Source organism: Hippoglossus hippoglossus, chromosome 9, assembly GCF_009819705.1.
Source record: "Hippoglossus hippoglossus isolate fHipHip1 chromosome 9, fHipHip1.pri, whole genome shotgun sequence".
Taxonomy (NCBI): Eukaryota; Metazoa; Chordata; class Actinopteri; order Pleuronectiformes; family Pleuronectidae; genus Hippoglossus; species Hippoglossus hippoglossus.
In genome coordinates, this window is record NC_047159.1 from 22,835,698 (window position 1) to 22,851,879 (window position 16,182).

A 16,182-nucleotide genomic window follows, 5' to 3' on the forward strand; every position below is an offset into this window, starting at 1 on the left:
CTGGAGAACATATTGCATGATGTTGGTCCTGCTGAACCACAAAAACACTCACAATCGTAGAGTTTCTTCTCTAATAACTGATATTTTTGGCAGAATACGGACACCTGCCTGCAGAGAGCAGATTAAACAAAGGGTGGCCAAAAAGTTGAGTCTTTTCCTTACGCAATAAAAGGTCATTAGCTACAACTGATATTACGCAATGATGGTGGGATTTTTCATTTTTATTGGACCAAGTGAAAACGGGGGGGGGGACGGGGACGACGACGATGACTGCTGAGAATCCAGCTGCCTGTTATGTACTGTGCTCTTTACTATAAAAACAAAAGATAACAAAAGAACAGAATTCTCTTATAATCACAGTTTAGTTACAAACACTATATCAAGATGTCTGTCCTGTAAATCTGTTTTCTTTCATCAAAATCTAAATTAAAATGTTTAACAAACCCCTTGCAATGTTAAAGAAAGGGGGAAGGGGGGGATCGTTGCAGCCTCCCCCTTAATTAAATCTGCTCCAAAAGTTAATGGGTTCTTCTTTGATGCATTCCACACAGTTCCACACAGTTCCAGTAAAAAAAAATCATTACTTTTTGTGTAATCCTGCCAACAGGAAGACAAAAAAACAATCTAGATCTGGATTTTATCTTGGATCTGCACCAAAATGTACATACATCACCAACCCCATAAATGTGTCAGAATTCTCACATCAAGATCTATGAATTATTCCCTGGGAAATCAAATGTCAAAATACGCCCATTCTCACATTGTAAAAGACTGTGGAAAAGAATATTAGATAAATAGGTTCTTTCCTAACCCATACCGCATCCCTCCACCAAGTTTCGTGATAATCCTTCCAGTAGTTTTTGTGAAATCCTGCAAACAAACAAACAAACAAACAAACAAACAAACACAGATGAAAACACAACCTCTTTGGCGGAAGTAATTATCTACTCACTTAAAACCGTTATCGTCACTTTAAGTTTGACCTTATTATCCAATCCATAAACCACTTTACAGAGGGTGATCTCTGCCGTCTCTGTTGTTCTTTTTCACTCAGTCACAATCTGTGTGTTTACCTTCTGCTGATTTATCGGCCTTAACTGCAGTAGCAGCCTGGCAGCACATGAGAAAAATGTCTGACCCCTGGACCGTCCAGCCGCTACAAGTCTCTGTGGGAAACGGGGAAACTCAATATTATTTCTCCCACCAACAGAGGGATGCGCTTAACACATGGGAGGGTGGCAGCTTTATGTGGTTTGTTCATTTCACACCACAGCTGCAGCAGCAGAGTCGGAGGAAAATTGAGCACATCGAAGCGTCAAAGTGCTCCCACGCACCTCCTCCAGCGTCATCTACCAATGTGTTGCACTGAGCTGAGCCTGCCCTTCATGCACCACGGCACAAACAACATAACCTGGCACTGTAAAACAAACATACCCGGCTTGGCTTTGAACCAAAGGAACTGCATTTTTAAGAAGGGTGAGCTACCATTGCCACCGGCCTCCAGGTTCTGGAGGGGAGTGGCGGCTGGGTGACCATCTATCACCCCCGTCTCCACACTCCACACTCCCTGACTCCATCCTGTTCCCTCTACCTTGTCCAGTTATGGAGCTGAGTGACTGGCCCACTGTGCGATGCCAGTGACCCGAAACCCGTTTACTGCCTTAAATCGCTGCCCCTGTCCTCCACCCCCTCGCCTCCGCCTCCCTCCAAAGCCACACTGCCACCCTCCTGTCTGTCACCTCCACAGGATGACTAATCAGCCCCTTCTCCTTAAATGGGACTGAGACCCCGTGTGGCCCCTGGTCACCCCCCCTCCACAGCCTGCCTAGTCTGCTTAGAGAGGAGATTCCTCACCCTGGAATGAGGCAGTAGACCTGGGCAGCCCCATACTACCCCCCACCCCCCTCCACCCACGAGAGCTCCAGCTTATATCTATGTGTTTATCAAATCTACATGGAGAAAATAAACAATGTTTGAGCGTGATGTTGACAGATTTGGCTGGAAATATGAACGTCAGCCATAGAGGAAAGAAGTGGGCATTTATCACCAGGAGAAAGGATACTGTTTTGTGTGTGTGTGTGTGTGTTTGCATGTCTGTTTCTGTGTAGTTCATGTTTGCATACCTGCTGCATGAACTGATCTCTGTGTGTATGCATGCAGCTGTGTGTGTGTGTGTGTGTGTGTGTGTGTGTGTGTGTGTGTGTGTGTGTGTGTGTGTGTGTGCGTGTGTGTGTGTGTGTGTGTGTGTGTGTGTGCGCGCCCACTCTACATCACCGTCTGGCTCCCATGTGAGGCAGTAAATCTATCATTCCCGCTGCGTTTACCTACCACTTCACAGAGCTGTATGTCCAGTGTAAACAACGTTTATCACTTCATGCAAATGAGCCTGTAAGCTGCACGTATCCACAAAGCCTCCATTCACTCCCGGCGTGCTGTTTTACCAGTACGTTGAATCCGATACCCCAGATTACACGCTTATTCCCAGGCACCGTGAGCTGCTCGACTGTCACTCACTCTCAACAATAGCTCCCTCCAAACAGCGTTTTAGAAATGCTCTAGAGCTATTACTGGAGTTATGGCCAATACTAGTGCACATAAATGTCAGGTTTCAACCTTGACAGGCCGGCAGTGAACACAAGAGACAAGATTTATCTCCTCTCCATCCTCTTCTCCTCCCTTTTTCACCTTATATTTCCTCTTCTTGTAACTCCTCTCTACCTCACCCCACCTTTGTTTTTTCTCCTTTCCCTGCATCAGCTCACGGAGGTGGTGGCATGTGTTGATTATAGTAATTTTGCCCGTGCGGTGCACTCTGCTCTTCTTCCCTTGGGAAACTGCAGCAAAGTTCAAACTAATATACCTGTTGAGGCCAATGGTCTGTATTTAAAGGGACTGTATTTATATAGTGTTTTACAGTACCGTTTTACATTCACCCACTCACACACACATTCATGCAGTCCATCTATGGGCAGCACCGTTTCTATATCTTATTTTTATTTATTAAAACCTCTATCTGATTCAGTTACTGTTATTAACTGGAAGTGGAACAACTGGAAGTGGAACAACTGTGACCTCTAAACATGTTTTAATGTCCCATGATGGTCTCCTCAGTTCTGGCATGAAGGTAAAGCTGGCTATCGGCCCTCAGACACTCACACTGGCTGAAGCCTGAACATCAGCAGCACGTGTTGCTGTAAATTACGACCTAGGGCCCCACTGGGAGGTAGAAAAGATTTATGGGCCACTAATAAGCACTATCTCCTCAGCAGATCTCACTGCATGACACTGTTTGTGTGTGTGTGAGAGAGATGAACGAAGACATGTGCACACTTACAGACACACGGTGTATGGTTTAAAATAATAATATGAAACTTTAAGGATTTCATTTGAGGAGACTGGAATGTGTAAGAGTAAAATGAAAACATACACAAAGAAAAAGTGTTATATGGACTATGGGTGATGTAATAACCCAAATGCCTCGACAACAAATAAATGAATAACACAGAAAAAATATAACTGTATTATGATGGTGTGTAGTGTGAAAGCAACAAAGAATAAAAAGCAGGGGTGATACCCTGCTCAGGCTGCATAGACCCCAATCAGCCAATGATGTATGTATGTTTTTTATATTGTAAAAATGACTTCATTCATACCATATGATGACGGATAATTGGTAAATCCACATAAGTAAATTGTGTCTCTATTTTTTAAGTTGATGCATCACTGTCACGTCATTTTCTGACTTCATAGCGCTGTCACAATGATGTCACATGATGATGACCAATCGGCTCCAAAAGTTCCTCATCTGTAGATATCCTGAATTGATCTAAATGGTAAATATGTACGTTCACTGTTGAAACATAATGTTTCTATATTAGATGACAGTAGGCAAATAACTGACTGTTAGATGAAACGTTAATATTTTGATTAAATAATTACTTAATGTGGGTGTACTTGCCTCTGAAACCACAGATACAACAGTCAATATTTGGATTGTATAAGAGAGAATATGGGATTATATGTGAGAGCAGAAAGTAGGGAGACATGTACACACTCACCACACACAGTTCTTCTCCAGAGACTTCATAAGCCTTCCCTAAGGTCTTTTGACAGATCCCACATTTCTGCCCTGAGCCCGGACACTTACTCACAGAGAAACAGCCATGATAAAGAAACAGCTAAAATGCTTTCATATTCTGGCTCTATGTATATGTGTGTGTGTGCACATGTGTGAGCAGCGTCTGACGTTAAGACATGTTCCCTCTCAGCACTGCTTTTAAGAGCTGCCTTTGACAGAGCAACAATAGCATCAAATCTGACTGAAGAAAGTGTCACACACAAAGAGAGAAAGAGAGCTAATATGTCGCTGTAGTGTGTGTGAAGGCCCACATAATCACCTGTTTGCCCTTATTTGTTGTGTGAGTGTCCCTGTCTATCTGTGTGTGTGTTCACCTGTGACTGGGGCTATTCATTCGGCAGAGATGAGCTCATGAGGGTGGGTCCGACAGAGGGATTGGTGAGTGTATGGGCCTGCTGCCCGTTTCAAATCCAAGGTTAATCCTGGCCTTTCACACTGGTGAGTGTAGTTCACAGAGCGTGGTGGGTGGGAATGAGGTGACGGAAGGCTAAGGTACGATTGGATGGTATATGTTTGAAAACATGCGAAAGGTTTGACAATATAAACTTTTGGTGTTTGAAAATCTGCATTTTATAAACAAAACTGGCTTCAAGCCTATAAAACGATGGGAAATATGATAAGCCGCATTTATTTTGAAAGGTGAATTCTCAATTGAAAGTTTCCTTCTAATGCTATTCTGCTCCACAGCTTCTAATTGATAATCTATTAATTCAAGAGATAATATTTCAGCTTCAGCTTCATATATGGGAAATCATTTTTTTTTGTTGTTGCACATAGGAACAAAACACTGTCAGAGTATAAATGTGTTCAGATTTAAACATTTTACTTAACACTTCACTCTTTTCCTTAAACCTGCATTTATCATTGTTTTGGCCACGTGGGGACGGCACAACAAACTGTTAATACAATAAAGATGTATTGTTATTAAGTTAATATGACAAATGTGTTGCTTCTCCATGAGAACTGCTTGTCACATTGTTGTATAGCGTCAGAAAACCTCTCAGCACACACCCTTCCTGACATTGGAATTAGGGAGGCTGCATCTGTCCATCTGTGTAACTTTCTGAAACCAAGCTGAGCGACTGGCCAGATGTATGGAGGTGAGAAAGTATGAGAAAGCCACAGTTTTCAACTTATCTTTCCAGCTCTGTTTTTTTCATTTGTTACACAACTACAATGGCACTCAGTGGAGCACATAACTCCTATATGGACCATCAGTCCCCTAAATATGCTTGATATTTTTAATAAAGATCCATGACTTATGAAAATCTAACAAACAAACAAAACACCCGATCTCGCAATCTTAGAAAAAGGGATACAATTCTGAATCCACCTCTTTGTCTGGCTCTGCCCCAACATTTTACATTCAGTAGTTTTTGTGTAATCCTGCTGCAAACCCCACCAACCGGCCAACAGACAGACAGACAGACAGACAGACAGACAGACAGGGGGGGGGGGGGGGGGGGCATAACCTCCCTGGCAGAGAAAAATGTGTGGCTCTTTAACATCAAGATATTCCCTCTCCTGTTTCTTCACCAGCTAGTTAGTTGCAGACTTTTTCTCTCTGCTCTTTTATGCTTGTTTGGTATTTGTACAAAGGTGGATGAGAGCAGTGAGACAGAAAACACTATATCTGTGAACTAAAAAGCAAAAACCATCACCTGAATGCCACTAAAACTGAAATGGACAGAAAAGATCTGCCGTGTAATAAAGTGCCTTGTAGTGACAACGTTTTTTTTTGTTTTTTTTATGTGTCATTCTTTACCTAAGCCTCAGAATTGCTTCAGCAGTCAGTCATCTAACACTGTCTATGCCAGAGATTAACACAGATTTTACCTCTGGATCCTCCTACACCCGGAACACGTCCTCCTGTTGCAACTCCGCTGAACTAAAATAGGGTAAGTAGGTGTGAAGAGAATTGGACGGATGGTAGATGGTCATTGTGCATGTGTGTGTAACTGTAACTGTAACTTTACACTATTTTATGCACATGCAACCACAGTACTAACAATGGTTCCCGTAACACACAGACCCCTCAAAAAAATATCTATACACGCATGCACACACACTCACACATGTCGTGCCACTTTCCCCAAACCCTCAAGCACACACTCCCTTTCTGGATTCATATGTGCTTCTTGGCAGCAGCTGCAGCCCTTTATACTGTGGGGTTAGCAGTTCATGATTCACTGTATATATACGTGTGTCTGTCTGTGTGTGTGTGTGTGTGTGTGTGTGTGTGTGTGTGTGTGTGTGTGTGTGTGTGTGTGTGTGTGTTTTCTTTCCCACTGGCACAGCTGACACGGCATTAAAGCACTCGGAGCAGCATGTAGCCACTGGCATGTAGCCTGCAGGGGATTTAGAGGGCAGACAAAGTCACTATGTTTTTCCCCTCGGTTGCCCCACACACACTTTCTTTCTTTAATGTGGGTGTCACTCCCTTTACTGTTCTCAGACATGTGCGCACACACACTGAGACGCTTTAAAAAGGTGAAATCCATTGCAAATGATGAAATCCATCCTTTGAGGTTTACTTTCGTGCTTCCCGGAGTCTCTTTCTTTCTCTCGCCTGATTGATTGTTTCGCCCTGTTTTCGTCAACAGAGAATTCCACAGGAAACGACGGTAATTAAGAAATATTGATGCTGGATACATCTATTTGCTTTTCCAAAATGATCATTAGCAAAGTTCGGCCGCAGTCGTTCATCACTGTACAGAGGCACTTGGCATCAGACACACTCGCTCGCTGCGGGCCTATCCCAGCATTTCTCTCGGCGATGACTTCATTAGAGCTCGATTTGGTGTCCTGTAAACATGTGTCTCACAGGGAGATATGATATAATGACTGGAATAACTGCTCATATGTCTTCCATACATGTGGTAAAGCACAACACCCCTAAAGGAAACAAGGGGATGGACAAAATGTCAGAAACCAACTGAAGAAATTTGTAATTGGACAATCACTTTATGATAATTCAAGAAACCATCTTTGAAAAGACGTGTATTTTAAGTTGGCGTATTTTGACTTTTTAGCCTGGCCAATTTCCTATCTGCTAACATGGAGGAGGCAGGGTTTATGACCTATTCTGCAGCCAGTCACCATGGGAGGATTGAGAAGCTTTGGCTTCACTTGTGGGGAGCTGTCATGTCGTCCATCTTTATATACAGTCTATGTTGTAGCCCATCAACACTCATACACTTTCCCATGTCCCATGACAACATTCAGCGTTGACCGGTCATGCTCTGTAGTTTCACTTGGAAAATCAAGCAAGTTAGGCCAACTAATTTGGGAAAGCTATCGAGCCTGAATTACTAATGTTAGCACCTTTTCCCACAAGTCACTGTGGTTTTTAAACACCTGCTCGGTCACTGGCAGCCTTTACAGACTCAGTAGTGAACAACTAAGAAGTACAACTGTAACTTCAATAACCTGTATATTATGTAGTGATTCCAATCACAAATAGCAGGAGTAACATATGGAGTCACGGAGGAATAAAGGGCGCTTCAAAAGCACAGACAGGACTAATTTGGTAAGACTGATTTCTTCATTTGATTGAATGTGTGCTGTCCTTGTTTAGTTTTAATTGGTCATTTCCCATCATTGATAATGTATTGGTTATCCATGCATCTTGTGACTATGTTGACTGACAGTGTGGATGTGCTCTATATTAGTATTATATTACCCCCAAATAAAGTGGCTTAGATCATCTGTCTCAAACTCCTCCTTCCTGCCCATCTGATCGTAAGACTGCTTGTGTATTTTGCTCCATCAGACTTTGTTGTGGTGTTGTTGCCATGTTCCCAGATCTCAGCAGTTACTTTGGTGAGTAGCTTATTATTATAAATAGAAATCGTGGCAAAAACTCCAAGAACAAGAGCCAAATTGTTTCCCTTTTCTAGTACGGTCTAGAGAATAACCATAAAATTTAATTAACACCTCTGAGACAATATGTTCGTCACTCACGTTCAAAACAGATTCCATCCAAGGCCACACAGAAGCATAATCAGTGAGGCGGAGCACTAACCCTGCAGCTCTGGAAAATATATTCAGACCGGTTTATCTTTAGAGGAACCCAAAGGAAACTTTCAAAGTGTAATACCTGTTGCCAATCATTAAACACTGATGATCCGTGAAGATGTGGCAGCTGTCCACTGGGCCTCAGCAGGTCTGGTGAGTGCTCTACAGGGATGAACAGTCATGTAGTACAGAGCTGACAGCCTGCAGGGGTTCACCCTGGCCAACAACCTGCAGCAGGTGATTTCTGCTTCTTGTCAGGTTATTCTAATCCTCAAGATCACATGACTAAAACCTGAAATAATCACAAGAGTTCCTTAAACTTGCAATATTTTGCACACTTTTTTGATGATTTCTTCATATATATATTTACGGTAACTAGTGCAGTACCCGTTCCAAACCTGTCTGTTGGAATGGTCGGTTCTCTTGTCGTGTGTTATTGCTCCGGAGCGACTTCATAATTATTCCTTGTCGTTAGTGATTCCTCCTCAAACAGTTCTAGAGTATATTGTCACTTTTTAATGTTTGTATGCTGCACGTTGTGTGCAGAGCTTTTTATAAACAGTCTATTGTGCACAGTGAAGTTAGAGTTCATCCTACCTGGTTTATCTGCGATGAAGATTTTATAGTCAATGTTTCTCAGAAAATGAATTTTCCTTCATTACGGTCCACATGTAAGTTAAAAATGACTTATGTGACTGGTGTTATTTTTTCTCACATTGCATGATAGCTATCTCAGAGGTCTGATAAGCAACCAATACAATCTTCAGACCCAAGTTAACAACTTTTCAAAATAAAAGCTCTGTAACGCAGCTCAATATAAAGCATTGCAGCAAAAAATGTACATTATGCTTTTACTTTGAAGACTAATTGCCATACAGAAAGAGATTCTATGAATACTGCTGCAATGACGGGCATCAGCACCCACGACGCCATTGAATGTCTCTGTCTCAATACAATATGACAAAATTAAAAGAATCAGATTATCGAAATGATCTGGCAGCGATTTTGGCCCACGGTTTGACTCAGTTGTTGACCACTGCTGTAGTTTATACAAGGACATAGAAGATCTATTCAACTGGGTTATATTTATGATAATAAACTATGATAAGTTAAAAGGATACTGTACAATCAATACAATGTAGCACACAAAAGCAGGAAATCTGGCACATGAAACACATGGCAACACGGTCAAAACAGATACAAACAGGCCAAGAACCAGATTAACATGCCCTGGGCTGCAGCATGCCTTCTGAAATTACTAGAGTAACAATAGTCAGTGGTGTTGGCACATCTAAAAGTCTTTTGACCCATCTGTATAAGTTATTTGTATTGATTTATTACCACGTCTCCTCTGCCTCACACACACACGCACACACTCACACACACCCTTTTCATTTGGCTGAGTGAACTGATTTACAGTCTGCAGAGGTGGTGTGTGAGAATGGTGGGGGTGGACTTCAACAGGCTGATCAGTGGAGGTTCCAGAGTGTGTGTTCAGAGAGTTTGATTTATTCAGACACACACACAGACACACACACACACACACAAGACACCATACTTTGCTGCCGTTTAACTCTGAACTCTGATCTGAGAACACAGCAGGACCTCCCCATAAATTACCCATCATTTAAAGGCCAAAGTCTGTGTGCACACAACATTGTGAAAGTGAGTTATGCCTTTCCAGTCAGTTTTCTTATATTCACCAAATCCTCAGGATGCTTTTGCAATCAAAGCTGTGCTCATGAAACAATAACATAATCTGTTGCCTGACCAGCCTCAATGTGCCTGTTGTCCAGTTGACCCTGACCTCTAATCTCCCAGGAGGCATAAAAGATGTGGTTCCACTTGAACAAACATTTAGAGGTTTACAGATTTCACTAAGGATGAATCAAGGTTGTAGGCAGAAGTAGAATAGCTGCTTACTAACAGCAGTGGCACCTCAATTGTGAACCCCCCTATAACACTGTGCAATGTTTTTGCCAATAAGTTTGTCCAGGTGTTCTTATAGATATTTTACTAAAAATAATGCCATTTATATGCTTGAGCAGGTGATTTATCAGTCCTCTGCAGCGGACACAGGTTTGGTTCGGACTACTTGTTTTGCTGCACGTCTTCCTTGCTCCCTGTCCTCCATTCACATTTAAATTCCGTCCTATTAATAACAGCCAACATGTCCAAAAATATCTATAAAAACTTAAAATCTACAGTTTATAAAAAAATTCTGTTCCTGGTTTTTATCCAATGTTGCAATTCTCCTGATTCAAATCATAAAATTCCTTGATTTGATGATTAACATCATAAACAAGTAACTCCAGTAAACTCTTGTTGTCATATTCAGAATGTGGAGTCTGCACGTCAGTGATATTACATTTTTTGTTGTTGTCATAACCAGTTTCAGACGAGCACTTTGAGACAGTAACTTTGTCGTCCACTAACTTTGATACGTCTGTGCTTCCACAGTGCAAATAAGCTTAGTTTGACTCTGCCACCCGAGAACAGCAGCAGCACCTGAGAATGCAACAAATAATCAGCAGCCAAGTTCAAACAGAGACAAAAACAATGAGAATAAAATGTTAATTATTTTTTGTATATGTGCCAACGTTAAAATTACATATAGTATAATGTTTTTTTAATTTGAAATTGAATATCTACAACCAGAGCTCAAGTATATCCAACTTGCTCTGAGACGATTTCCTCTTTTAAATAATTCATGCATGTTTATCCTCCTGAGGATGCACATGTGAGGCTCACTGGTCCATAGGGTCTCATCTCAGTTTCCAGAGGTTAACCTGATGTCCTGTGTGACCCCGACAGGAACACTGTTGGAAGGGGTTCCTCTCTGTGTGCTTTACACCCCACTTCCCCCTCCAACATCTCAGGAGGTCCAGCCGGGCCTGGCAGCCGCTCAAAGACGCCCTTCTTTTGCCCTGCACCCCTCGGGAGGGCAGCCCCCCCAACATTTATGCAAAAAGTCAACAAGCCCTAATTGTAGGATCGGCTTACAAGCTAAATTCTTCTTGAGCCCATTAACAACTGCAGTTAATTATAAGTCAAGCAGAGGGGTGTTTGACGGTGTGTGAGTGACAGCGAGAAGGGGCGATGTAGGAACCCAGCGGAAAGCCGGAAAAAAAGAAACTGGAAACATTTCAAGTTATATCACAGATACAATACACCCACACACACACACACACCCACACACACACACACACACACACACCCACCCACACACACACACCCACACACACACACACACACACACACACACACACACACACACTCATGTATGCACACAGGCCCATTAGCCTTTTTAGGCAGACCTCCCAGACTTCACTAAATCTCTTCTTCATTGGTCTTTAGGGCAGGGATTTGCTCTAATGAAGGAGCGGATCAGAGCAGTGACTCACACATTGTCAAAGTCACAATTCGACCGATTTTCCCGCAGCTTCAACGTGTCAGCTTGACAGTGGGATCTATCTGCCCTCTAATTACACTCTTGGACAGCTGAGCGCACAGTAAGCTAATAATAAGACTGGTAAAAGGAAGTGAGCCATCAACTGTGGCAAAATCAGGTTCAATGGGCAAAAGCTGACAGGATGGTGTGGTGGTTATTACTCTTCCTGGTAGAAGCTGTGCAGAAGACTGCAGGAGAGGCAGATCCAGGATTTCTCTAAATCCAGGGGAAAGAAAGTGGCCACAACAAAGAGGGGTCAATCATATGTCCACATCCATGAACAATCCCTGATTCAGTGAGGTGCACATTTAGGTCACTCCTTGTTTACTGTTAGCTCTACAGATTTGAGCAAAGCCGCACATCATTGAAAAGTTTACCTTGTTCAACCACATTGTTACGGTGGCCCTGAGAGCTCAACGCACTGCAACTTAAGAAAACACATGCAAGTGGACAAAACACAAGCAAAGTAAGAAAACATCTTCATCAATTTGACAACACAACACCACACATTACAGAAACACGCTGCAAATACAGAAAACGACAATGTAAGTGTTTCCAGAGGACAGCTAAAAGTGATGGACACATTCGGTTGTTGTTCCTGCCGCAGTTTGGAGTTGTTAAAGTCGGTGTCCGTCAGTGATCTTGGAAAATTAGCTAAACTGTAATCGTTTTTGGCTTATTTTAATAAATAATCAACTTTATTACTGCAGGTGTATCCTGTTAACCCTCTGAGACCCACTGGGCCGTATACAATCTCAAATATCATGTTGTCTTTAGAGCGTCATGACTCCTCAATGGTCTGAGCTAGAGACATGCCGCTAACAAGCAAGCCGCTATTTGTGAGTAATTTACAGCACTAAGCATTCACATTCTTCCTTTTCTCCAGGCAATGTATTGTCCATATTGTGGAACCGAATTTGTTGGACGTATTGGACGTTTTTGTGGCTCCTGTGGCAGCAGTGTCCATCACTTTTAGGTGTCCCCTGGAAACACTTACGTTGTCGTTTTCTGTATTTGCAGCGCGTTTTTGTAATGTGTTGTGGTATGCGTAATGTGTGGTGTTGTGCGTAATGTGTGGTGTTGTGTTGTCAAATTGATGAAGATGTTTTCTTACTTTGCTTGTGTTTTGTCCACTTGCATGTGTTGTCTTAAGTTGCAGTGCGTTGAGCTCTCAGGGCCACCGTACATTGTGGACTTAAAAAAAGCTGAGAAAATAAAAATTCCTAACAAATTGTCATATTAATTCTTAGTAAGTGACCTTTTATAAGACGTCTGACAGGACAGGGGCACTTCAGCTGGGGCCAATGCCCCCTGGCCCTGCCCCTGCTGCCATGGTTGTTATGTACTGTATGTACATAACAACCAGTTTCTTTGGATAGGAAACTGCTGCAGACATGTTTATTGGAAACACATCAACTTTGCCTGTTCTTAGAAATCCAAGCCATAAAAATCTACATTGACAAGCAGGTGTATAATTTGATGGTTTTACATTTGTTTATTATGATCTTATCTTCAGTTAAGCCCTAAAGACAGATTTTGATGAATATTAAACTCAGCAAGACAAGTCGCCCGCCAATTTTTCACAGCACAAGTCCCAGCACAGACAGGCCCCGCAGCCTCACTCTCCCATTAATTAATCCGCTGTGGTTCGACCGATGTATCTGTGATCGTTCTTGTTATACTGCTAAGAGTCAGACTGCCTCAATCTTCCAAATGACGTATCAAGCATTTGCTTGAGATTCACTTCACTATTGCATGGAAAATGAGGGGGAGGCAAAGCAGCGACTGTGGGGTGAACAGAGGCACCATCAGGCCTCGTGGCTCTAAGCCTGCTTTATTGAATTCTCTGTTGTCTTTATGAAGGCCAGGCTAAGTCAGGGCCAACAGGTGCCAGTCTCAAGTGGGACGTGCATTAGGATGTTCCTTTTGACCCCAGAGGGAGATTGGACAGCTGCAGTGTCTGGGTGTGGGGGACGGGGTGAGGAATTAAAGTATTGACAGAAGTTCACTAGGTTATAGACACGCTGTTTCCAGGTCAAGGCCAAAGACACGTCAAACACAGATATATAGATAGATAGATAGAAACGTACATCTATACTGTATTCGCATGTTGCAAATTAATTGTTCAACTCTGAATAATGAAGCACACATGTGGCGAGTCTCTGCTTAAAACCATTCATGGTGTCACTCTCCTTTGTAGACACAAATAGTCGCATAAGTAGTCCTGTACATGGGTTTCATAAAGCTTTAAATCATATTGACACTGTCAGTTGCAGGATACGTTAACTGGATCTGATCATAAGAAGACATTAAGTCCAGGAAACTGAGCTCTAATAAAGTAAAAAAAGGGGGAGCATCTTCCATAAAACTGCACAAAAGTGACCAAGAATTCTGTGGCACTGAGCTTTTGAGTTGTTTTCCAGATCGGGGTTGCACTTGGACAGAACAGCCTGTATGATGTGTTGTCTGAGCGATGATAAAATCAAAAGATTTCATTGTTATTCCGAATGGCCAGAATAAAAGTTGTGAGGGAGGGAACACAGTTGTTCATAAAAAAAAGTGGGGGTTAGGGGATATTGCGTAAATGTGGGGATGATGACGCACGTTTCTATACAATCGCTGCTGGAAGTCAGCGATTGTATTGCACTGGGTTGAGAGAACTCCAAACCCTGGCTCCTGTTAACTGGCCAATCACAGTGGGAAGTTGGTGTGAATGTTGACTTGCTGGTTTTAGAAAGGAACAGATACTGGAAACAGGTCAGCATTGGAAAGCTTCGGGGGGAGTGGGTTTTTACGAAGCTATTTGACCATCAAACATGAAATTCTGAAGAAGCATACATGAAGATTAACTTAGTTAATTAGTACGGTAATATCCTTAGCACTTCATCACAAATGCCTATAGCAGAGGTGACATGAACAAGCTACTAGGATTATGAGAGACTCACTGATTCACAGCAGTCCAAAAACCCGCCTTTGTTTTAACATTTAGTCTCAAAGCTCTGAATGCCTGATTAAAACATTATCATAACCAACACAAGTCCTTCAACCTAAACGGTAGATTGTTTGTCCCTACATTCTGATTCCACCCCTCTGCATCACTGCGCTCCTATCTACAGCAAAACACCATAAGGTTTGAAAAGGTTATTTTAAGGGAAAGATCGACGACCTTCTTCATCATGATTGCAATAAGAAAGTATTGGTTAAAAGACATCACTGACTTTTGTTCTGAAATGGGAAATGAACAGCTGTCTCATGGTCAAGTCCAACACCTTACCGAGGCAGACTTCGTTATAGCTCTATAACAACTTCACAACTTCGTCCTTTGACCTTGTTGTAAATACGACCATAATTTCCTTCCTCGTGAACCTTTCATTTTCGAGCATTGGCTGAGAAGACTGACGTCAATCTAATAAGCTGCTTGCACCAATGACTCTTTTTATGGATCAGTGTCACTTAATTTTCACTCATATCTAATGGAGTTTACACAAAGCATTGAACACTTTGTCTGCACAGCATAATAGATATTGGACACTAGCTGAGGGAGTGATATTGTAGATATAAAAAGGTGCACAAGTAAGAGTTTGATTGACTTAACCTTCACTTTGGGCTTAAACTTGTCAGCCTGGAAAAAAGAGAGAAGAACAAGGGAGCCACACCAAGTTTATGGATGTGTTTATTAAGGGTCCCGAGGCAACAGCAGAGCAAATTGCTGGCTCCGTGCTCCTTCCGCATCTCTCCTACTCTGTCTCTCTCTTCCTAACTTACCCTGCTACATTCTCCTCACCCCATGTCTCTCTCCTTTCAGTTGCAGGCAAGGAAAACCCCTAACCAGTTGGCCAGCGAGCCCGTCAGCCAGTCAGTCGGCCAGTCTGCTCTGCAGAGGGCCCTGCCAATCATCATCTGCTTCTTCTCATGCTGTTCTGCCGGAGTCTTTCCATTACACGATCTACCTGCTGGGATTAAACAAGTCACGTGTTTGAAGGCACAAACCGTTTCCAGAAGTAAATACAGAAATACATATCACTGATTGTAAGCATCAATAAAGAAAGTAAGTTTCACTTTGAATAAGTATTTGACAAATCTAGTTTAACTTCAAACAAACACAAACAAGGTGGACTACCATCTGAAATGTTTAAAAATCCGGACGGAAAAATTCTTCACTTAACTATTACTTGCACCATTATTTGCATAATCTTTGTGAATAATAAATTTACAATGTGTTAAATGTGAATTTTTGTGCTGCTTCCAGCTAAATATTCTTAGATATGATGGGTTTTAGGCATATTTAACCAAGTCACTCTATCTTAATTCCCTCTTGTAGCATCCGGGGGACCCTACCACCTAAATTGGGGTGCAAAAAAACAGGGACCAGTTTGTTAAGTTTGTTAAGGGTAAGTTCTTTGACCAGTCAGTGACAGGTCTGGGTATGAAACGAGGATTGCTCTTCTCTAAGGAGGAGTGGACGTGGAATTCAAGGATATCACCTATGTGGTATATCGAAGTTAAATTCAATTCAAAAACAACTGCAAATGTGTATAGACTTAAAACGTTGAGGGTATCATCTCATATAGGAGAC

The 16,182-nt window shown here is 42.2% G+C and overlaps 1 long non-coding RNA gene across 1 annotated transcript in view; it reads left to right on the forward strand.

Moving 5' to 3' along the window:
* Positions 1 to 15,771, forward strand: part of LOC117768265 — a 33,214-nt gene extending 17,443 nt beyond the window's left edge. Inside the window, exon 3 of the long non-coding RNA XR_004615032.1 lies at positions 15,412 to 15,771. This is a non-coding gene — a long non-coding RNA (uncharacterized LOC117768265). The remainder of the gene's footprint in view (positions 1 to 15,411) is intronic.
* The last annotated feature ends 411 nt before the right edge of the window (positions 15,772 to 16,182 follow it).